Source organism: Macaca fascicularis, chromosome 2 (assembly GCF_037993035.2).
Source record: "Macaca fascicularis isolate 582-1 chromosome 2, T2T-MFA8v1.1".
In the NCBI taxonomy this organism is placed as follows: Eukaryota; Metazoa; Chordata; class Mammalia; order Primates; family Cercopithecidae; genus Macaca; species Macaca fascicularis.
The window spans coordinates 59,757,599-59,765,618 of NC_088376.1; positions in this window are offsets into that span (position 1 = coordinate 59,757,599).

Sequence of the window (8,020 nt, forward strand, 5' to 3'; positions counted from 1 at the left end):
TTCAATAAATATTTATTGGGTTCTGTGTGTCAGGCACTGTTCTAGGTCTTAGGAACACAGTAGCCAGCAAGAAAGCTAAATTATAGGCCCTTGTAGGCTACTTATTCTAGTGGCATAGATAGATAATAAGTGAAAAATAATGTGAAGTACTATGAATAAAATAAAACTAAGAAATGTGATGGTAGTGGTTGTACGTGTACAATATTAGACAGGATTGTCAGGGAAGGCCTCACTGAGGAGATGGCATTTGGACTGAGTCCCAACAGAGGAGAAGTCATGCAATGACCCATGTGAAGAGTTCTCAAGGCAAGAGAGAAGCTAGCACACAAGGCCTGGCTAGGAAGGGACAGGAAGAACTGAGCATGGCTACAGCGGAGTGAGCTGTGGCAAGGGTGGTAGGAAATGAGGTCAGAAAGACAGGCAGACACTTCTTAGGCCTGGGTAAGGAATCTGGAATGAAATGAGGTTTCCTACAGGGAAGCAGTATAAGTTCATTATAAATGGAGAGTTTCCAACAAGAAAGTAGCGTTATTTGATAAGAAAAGGAAGTAGAGAATAGAGATCCTTGAATTGAAGCCGATGGAATATAGTCAATTTCTGGGAGATGCTATAGATTTCAGTGGGCAGAACAAGAATGAAAATGGTGAATAAGAGTCTCTTCTGTTTACTGAGTGCAGAATGGGTTGGGGTCAGGAGCTCTGGGTGAACCCTGTTGTAGATGCCCAGGTAAAAGGGAGGATTATAATTCAGTCAGGAGTGGTGGAAATGAAGAAGAGGAAGTAAAGTATCATGAACACTAAACAGAATGAATGGATGTAAGTTGGAACAAATGAAAGAAAAAAACTGTTGTGAGAAACATGCACGTTTCAGTGCTGGGAGGCCATTTTAGGAAGTCGCCTTAGTAACTAAGATGAGAGAGAATGATCACAATGTAAACTTTTAGGGAATCACAAGACATGTATTACAAGCAATTAGAAATATAAAATTAGAGGCCTTGGGGGTGACAGGCCAAGGCAGCAAAGAGGTTTGGAACTACTCTTTGTATCAATAAAAATGGAAGCTAACAAGAGGTTTAACTCCCAGAAGGTAATGGAAAGAGAGAGAAAGAAATCAAAAAACAAATCCTAAATATATCTACAGCAAGCATGAGAGTTCAGTGTCGCTAGGTGTTTATTCTGTTTTATTTTTTAAACTGGTCTGTTCAGTCAAGGAAAAAAGAACAAAGCCCCTTTGTGAACTCGGGGCTGGAAAAAAATAGCTTGCTGGAAACAGACAGCTATTCTTTATCAATGTAATAAACACTAATATGTTTTATTGTAAGAAACTATTATTTGAAACAAAATTTAAAGACACTTAAAATTTACACTCAGTCGAATGGATTCTCTGTAATCTTTACTTGCTATTGATGATTACTCAATGTCTAAATGTAAACTTGAGTCTTTTCCTGGATTCTCCAGCCTCCCTACACAGTCTAAGGCTGATAGTCCTGAACTTGAAGGCTCTGAGTTTACAAATCAAACTAAACAAAACTTCAGCCAGACTTAAAAAAATAAACAGCTCTTTACTTTAACCATAGGAAAGCATTAATTTTATCTTTCAACAAAAATAAAATTTGATAAGACTTTTAATAGTAGAGGAATAACTGTTTTAGCATAGCATAGAGCAGGAGATCATTTGAGGAATAAAGCAGTTGATCATTCGGTAGGAAGACACTTGACTATTGTCAGTTTCTCTTAAAAGAAAGAATCAAAGGCCAGGCATGGTGGCTCATGCCTGTAATCCCAGCACTTGAGGTCAGGAGTTTGAGATCAGCCTGGGCAATGTGGAGAAACCCCATCTCTACAAAAAAAAAAAAAAAAAAAAAAAAAAAAAGGCCAGGCATAGTGGTGTATTCCTGTGGCCCCAGCTCTTCAGGAGTGTGAGGTGGAAGGATCCCTTGAGCCAGGAGGTGGAGGGTGCAGTGAGCCAAGATCATGCCAGTGCACTCCAGCCTGGATGACAGAGTGAGGCCCTGTCTCAAAACAATAAGAAAAACAGCAAGGACCAATTTTGCCATTCAAAATGCCACATTGTGCCTTCCCTGAGAAAATGCTGAGAAAATTATACCATTCTGAAAAATTCTAAAGGTATTTCTTTGAACTGTTTTTAAAATGCTTCCACTTTTGGGTTTGTTTTTTGGGAAAATTACTAGTATTGTTTTTGTAAACATTAAATATGTTCACCAGTGCTCATCATCAAGAATTAAAACAATGCAAATCTGAACATGAAAAAAATCATCTCACTTTTCACCGCATATCATTAACAGTATAAAAACTTATCCAGCCGGATGCAGTGGCTCACACGTGTAATCCCAGCACTTTGGGAGGCCGAGGCGGGAGGATCACGAGGTCAAAAGATCGAGACTATTCTGGCCAACATGGTGAAACCCCGTCTCTACTAAAAACACAAAAATCAGCTGGGCATGGTGGCACGTGCCTGTAGTCTCAGCTACTCAGGAGGCTGAGGCAGGAGAATTGCTTGAACCTGGGAGGTGGAGGTTGCAATGAGCTGAGATCGCGTCACTGCACTTCAGCCTGGTGACAGAATGAGACTCCGTCTCAAAAACAAACAAACAAACAAACAAACAAAAAACTTACCCAGATGCTTTCTCCGCATATATGTAAATAAGAAGATAGGTAGACAGAAGGGTAAAAATGTAGCACGGAGATAGAGAAATACTTTAATGAAAGTTAGGTACTGTGTTGCTATTTTTGGTAAACTGTATTGCATTTCATTTGACCTGAATTTCAGTAGAAGAAAAAGCAAAAAATAAAGGAGGAAAAAGATGGAATAAAATATCAGAAAACACAAAAAGCACTATAGTACTTTGGCCTGTAGTGCCATGCAATTATCTATGAGGTATGCTAATACTTTGATTTAGTAGACATTTATTGGCTTTATGTATGTTATGTTATGTATGTATGTACATGTTTAATACTTCATTTTGATATATTACCCTGATTAACCTTTCATGTTTAACCCATTCCGTTATAATGTATAAAATGGCTTTCCATCAAGAGAACATATTTTCCATTGATATATGCTAAAAACTAAGAGAATGTAGTATAGGCAACCCTCTCTTTGCATAGTTCTGATATGCATGAATTTCAGTTACCACATTTTAATTAAATAATACTAGTCCTCCATTAACACAGTTCAAGTTTCAGTTACCATGGTATATTAACTGTAAGTAATCATATAAAGTACAAAGTTTGGTCCTAGCTCTTGACAAATCACTAAGTAAATAACAGACACGTATCACGATCCATGACCAATTACATCACTTCCTTCGGAATAGTGTGTGATTGGTCACTGCACATCTGTTATTCGGTTTACCACCAGACAGCAAAGTGTACAGCTGTGTTGTCTTCTTGTCTCCCAGTGATTAACCCCTGTAACATTTTCTAAAAATGGGTTATCAAAAAAGTGAATTGACTTAGATGGAAGTACAGCAAAGAAACGAAAAGTGAAAGTGCTGGAAGTGAAATTTGAATCCAATATAAATGGAGTTGTAGAAGAAAATGCTGACTGTGGCAATGTTGACACTGCTGGGGTTTCAGAGCTTCTAGATATGCAGCCAGAGGAACTCATCAACATCAGTAAAGAAAGTGGTTGTGATGAAAAGGATGACAATGTCCCAGAGGAAGTGATTCCAGGAAGATATTTCACATTAAAGAAACTCTAGGAGGGCAGGCGTGGTGGCTCACGCCTGTAATCCCAGCACTTTGGGAGGCTGTGGGCAGATCACCTGAGGTCAGGAGTTCGAGACCAGCCTGGCCAACATGGTGAAACCCCATCTGTACTAAAAATACAAAAATTAGCCAGGCGTGGTGGCGGGTGTCTGTAATCCCAGCTACTCAGGAGGCTGAGGCAGGCAGAGGTTGCAGTCCAGCCTGGGCGACAGAGTGAGACTCCATCTCAAAAAAAAAAAAAAGAAAAGAAAAGAAAAAAAAGAAACTCTAGGAGATATTTCATGACATAAAAAAGGCAAAGGATAAACTGTTGGAAGCTGATCTAAACCTAGAAAGGTACATAAAATTTGCCAAGGCATAGAAAAGATATGGTAAGTTATACAATGAGAAGAAGGCAAGTACTGTTGAAACTACTCTTGATGAGTTTTTTACAAAAAAGTAAAACACTTAGCTCCTCAATGTTTCTAATGTTTTTAGTATATTAAATGTTATTTTTTTACTATTTTTTTTTCATTTCTTCACACATTTGTAATGACTGTAAGAGAGTTTTTAACGTTTTCTAAAAAATTAGTCAGGGATGTGGTATAATTATGTCCCACCAATTATTAAGATCACTTCCCATGGCTTCTGCTTGCAGTCTTTTTCATGATCCTGTGCAAAAATGAGGTCTGCCTATACCTAATTATATCATGCAAATTAGCACTTAAATATATTTTGTCTCCATTTCATGTATCTTGACTGCCTAACTCGATTTTAAAGTACTTAATTGCAGAAATAAGGCACCCTCTAACTTCCACATTGCCTACCTCACCTAGCACATCATTGAATATTTGGTAAGTGCTTAATTAGTACTTACGGATTCACTAATTATTCTTATATTGAATGTTAGGGTGTTGATAGTGTCTAGTCATAATAATAAATATTGTTTTTTTCATTAGAGTATAAGCTTTACCCATTCTACTTTCCACTGTTAGGGCTACAAATATGACCTCTAGATTGTGCCATGCTAGCTCCAGGGTGCACTGCTGCAAACAGTGGCCTGTGGATTTCCTTCACGTACAACCTTTATAATCCCACAGGCAGCCCTGATGCCCATTCACAGAACCTAGAACAAAGGCACAGAATAAGTATTCGTTGATGAATTTAATAAATAATTACTGTGACTGTGCACTGCACATTACTTTATGCCAGATGTTTTACATACATTATCTCATTTTATCTTTACAATAATAATCCTATGACCCCAATTTTATAGATGAAAAAAGCTTAGCTCAGAGAGATTAAGTGACCCACCCAGGAAGGACATGTTAGAGCTGCAATATGAATCCAGGGCTGTCTTATTCTAATGTGTCTCAGCCACTACAACTGATGAAAAACTGACATCAGTGCCATCAAATGATGTGGAAATGGATTATACAGAAAGATGATGCAATCAAAAATCTCTTCAAATTCACTTCTTTTTTAAATCACAGGCCTGTTTTGAAAAGGTGAGTACTTCTCATCAAATTTATGTTTGCATAATTTTCCATTTATAATTTCCCTTATGATATTCCTTTTTAAAAAAACTAATTCTCAAAAAGAATCACAAAAATGTATTTCCTATAATATTAGCCATAAGTGGTAGAATATGAGACATAAATGGTAAAAAATTATATTATGATTATTTAGGACAGCCTCTATATTTATAGGTCACTTTAAAAAGTTCTTCTGTTGTACAAAAGTATGTGTGAGTAACATCTGTTACATTTTCAAAGGTTCATGTTTTTTTAAAAAATTGGTTTTCTGCTTTGATATGTTGCTATACAAACATTTGATAGACACTTCTGGCTAATAAACTATTGACTGCAGGGGAGAAGTATCACTGTGATAGTATACAAACTATAAATATCTATTCATTTTAATTTCTTACCATAGTAACAACACACCAGATCAACCACAGTAGGCTTTTCATGGGAAATGCCAGGTAGCACATGAAACCTGAAGAGGCCATCATGGACTATAAGAGGCTGTGACGGAGCTGGGTAAACCCACTATTACTAGAGGGCTGTTATCACTGTCAACTTAGCAATGCCACTGCTTCACACTTGTTTTCTTTTACTTTGTATATAATAAAATATGCTTTTGACTACTCTTCTCCCCATAAAATAGATGCATATATACTATTTGGTGGAAGTTTCCATTTGAATCCACTGCTGAACAGATATTGTGCCTTACTACCTAATTTCTTTCCCCCAGCCCCTTCCCCTTTCCTCTCTGAGGATTCTATGTTAAAACTGCTTTTTAAAGTCAGGATTCTATTCTTTGAATTTATTTCTTTGATATTTGTTCTACTTTTAGACTCTCGCTGTGTGCTATTCACAATGCCTTTTTCTGGTAGTTCACTTTGCCTTCCTTCAAACCTTCACAGTTGTCTTCCTTTTCTTTCAACAAGAAGATCAATTCATTTAGAAGATCAACTACATTTAGTAAATGCTCAGGTAATGTGGCACCTTGGCCTGTATTTGGGACCTAAAATGATATGAATAGTGGTCAGTTAGTGGGGCTCTTCTGTTGACATTCTCTCTCTCAGATATCTCAGCCTCTTTAGGGCTTAAATCATATCACCTCTGTGCAGATTCAATCATTTAACAACTATTTATTGAATACTTGCTATATGCCAGGCCTATAAATATGGTGGTGAAAAATAATCCTCTTATTTTCATTGAGCTTACATTTTCATGGGGAGGATATTAAACAAAATAGTAAGTAAAAGAATAAGCAATATAAATTCTGATAGATAAGTGCAACTGTAGGGGAGGAAAAATTTTCCACTACTCTTTTAGTTTCTGTACCTGAAAATTGTGAATTACCTGAAGAAAAGCATACACATTTTATTTGATGTTAATATTGTTACATGGTATGGGAGCTTCACAAGAAAGACATGAAAATCCCAAAGAAGCAGTTGGACTCGGGGATTATATACCATTTAAACAAAGGGCAATAAATTGTGGAGAAGAAACTAGACAAAGGAAAGGGGTTTTGGTTCATAGGGGTGGTAAACTGTGGGAACATGACTAGGAAATATATGGGTGAAACTAATAAAATTTAAGGGTTATTCTTAAATTTTATTCCTTGTGCACACTCATCTCAGTGTCAACACCTCATCTCTGGTGACAAGAATGTTCTTTTCTTCCTGGTACCAGGAACACCAGGAAGACGTATTTTTCTGGAAAAAAAAAAGGCAGAGAGCCTTTTGCATCTGCTGTCTCTCAATTACCTTTAGCTCAAATGGTTAATATGTCAAAGCAGCTCTGATCCCAATCACTATGAAGGCAGTAAGTGGGTACTATGGTGGGCTGGGAATGTACTACTTTAAATAGGGTGATTAGGGATTAGGTTTTTAAGAAACAACATTTTCTCTGAGAACTGAAGGTGATATGTTGGTCAATCAGCCTAAATCCCAAGAAAGATATTTTCAGGAAGAGGAAGCAGTATGGAGGTAGCAATGAGCTTGTCCTGTTTGAAGAACAGAAGAAGGTCAGGTGGCTAAAGAGGGGTAAGCAAGGGTGAGAGTGGAGGAGGTAAGGCCAAGGAATAGTCAGGGGCTGCATCCTGTGAGGCCATTGTGGGTCAGGGAAGGCATTTGGGTTTTATTCCAAACATAATAAGGCGGGACTCCTGAAGGATTTAAAGAGGAGATACATATGTCAATGTATATTTTTAAAAGTTCACTTAGAATATGTGTGTCAAATGGATTTTAGGAGGTAGGATAGTGTATTAGTCTGTTCTTATGCTGCTAATAAAGACATACCTAAGACTGGGTAATTTATAAAGAAAAAGAGGTTAAATGGACTCATAGTTCCACATGGCTGGGGAGGCCTCACAATCGTGGCAGAAGGTGAAGGAGGTGCAAAGGCACGTCTTACATGGTGCCAGGCAAGAGAGCATGTGCAGGGGAACTCCCCTTCATAAAACTATCAGATCTCGTGAGAATTATTCACTATCATGAGAATGGCATGGGAAAAACCTGTCCCCATTACTCAATTACCTCCCACCCATCCTTCCCATGACATGTTGGGATTATAGGGGCTGCAATTCAAGATAAGATTTGGGTGGGGACACAGCCAAACCATTTCAGGTAGCAAACATGGGAAGAACAGTTGAGAGCTGAATGGTGGCTTAGACAAGGTGATAGCAGTAGAAATGGGAAAAAGCAGATAGATTTAGAATATATTTTAGAAGTAGAATCACCATGACTTTCTGATGAAGTAGATATAGGAGAAAGAGGTAAGTAAGGAATTTTAAAAAGA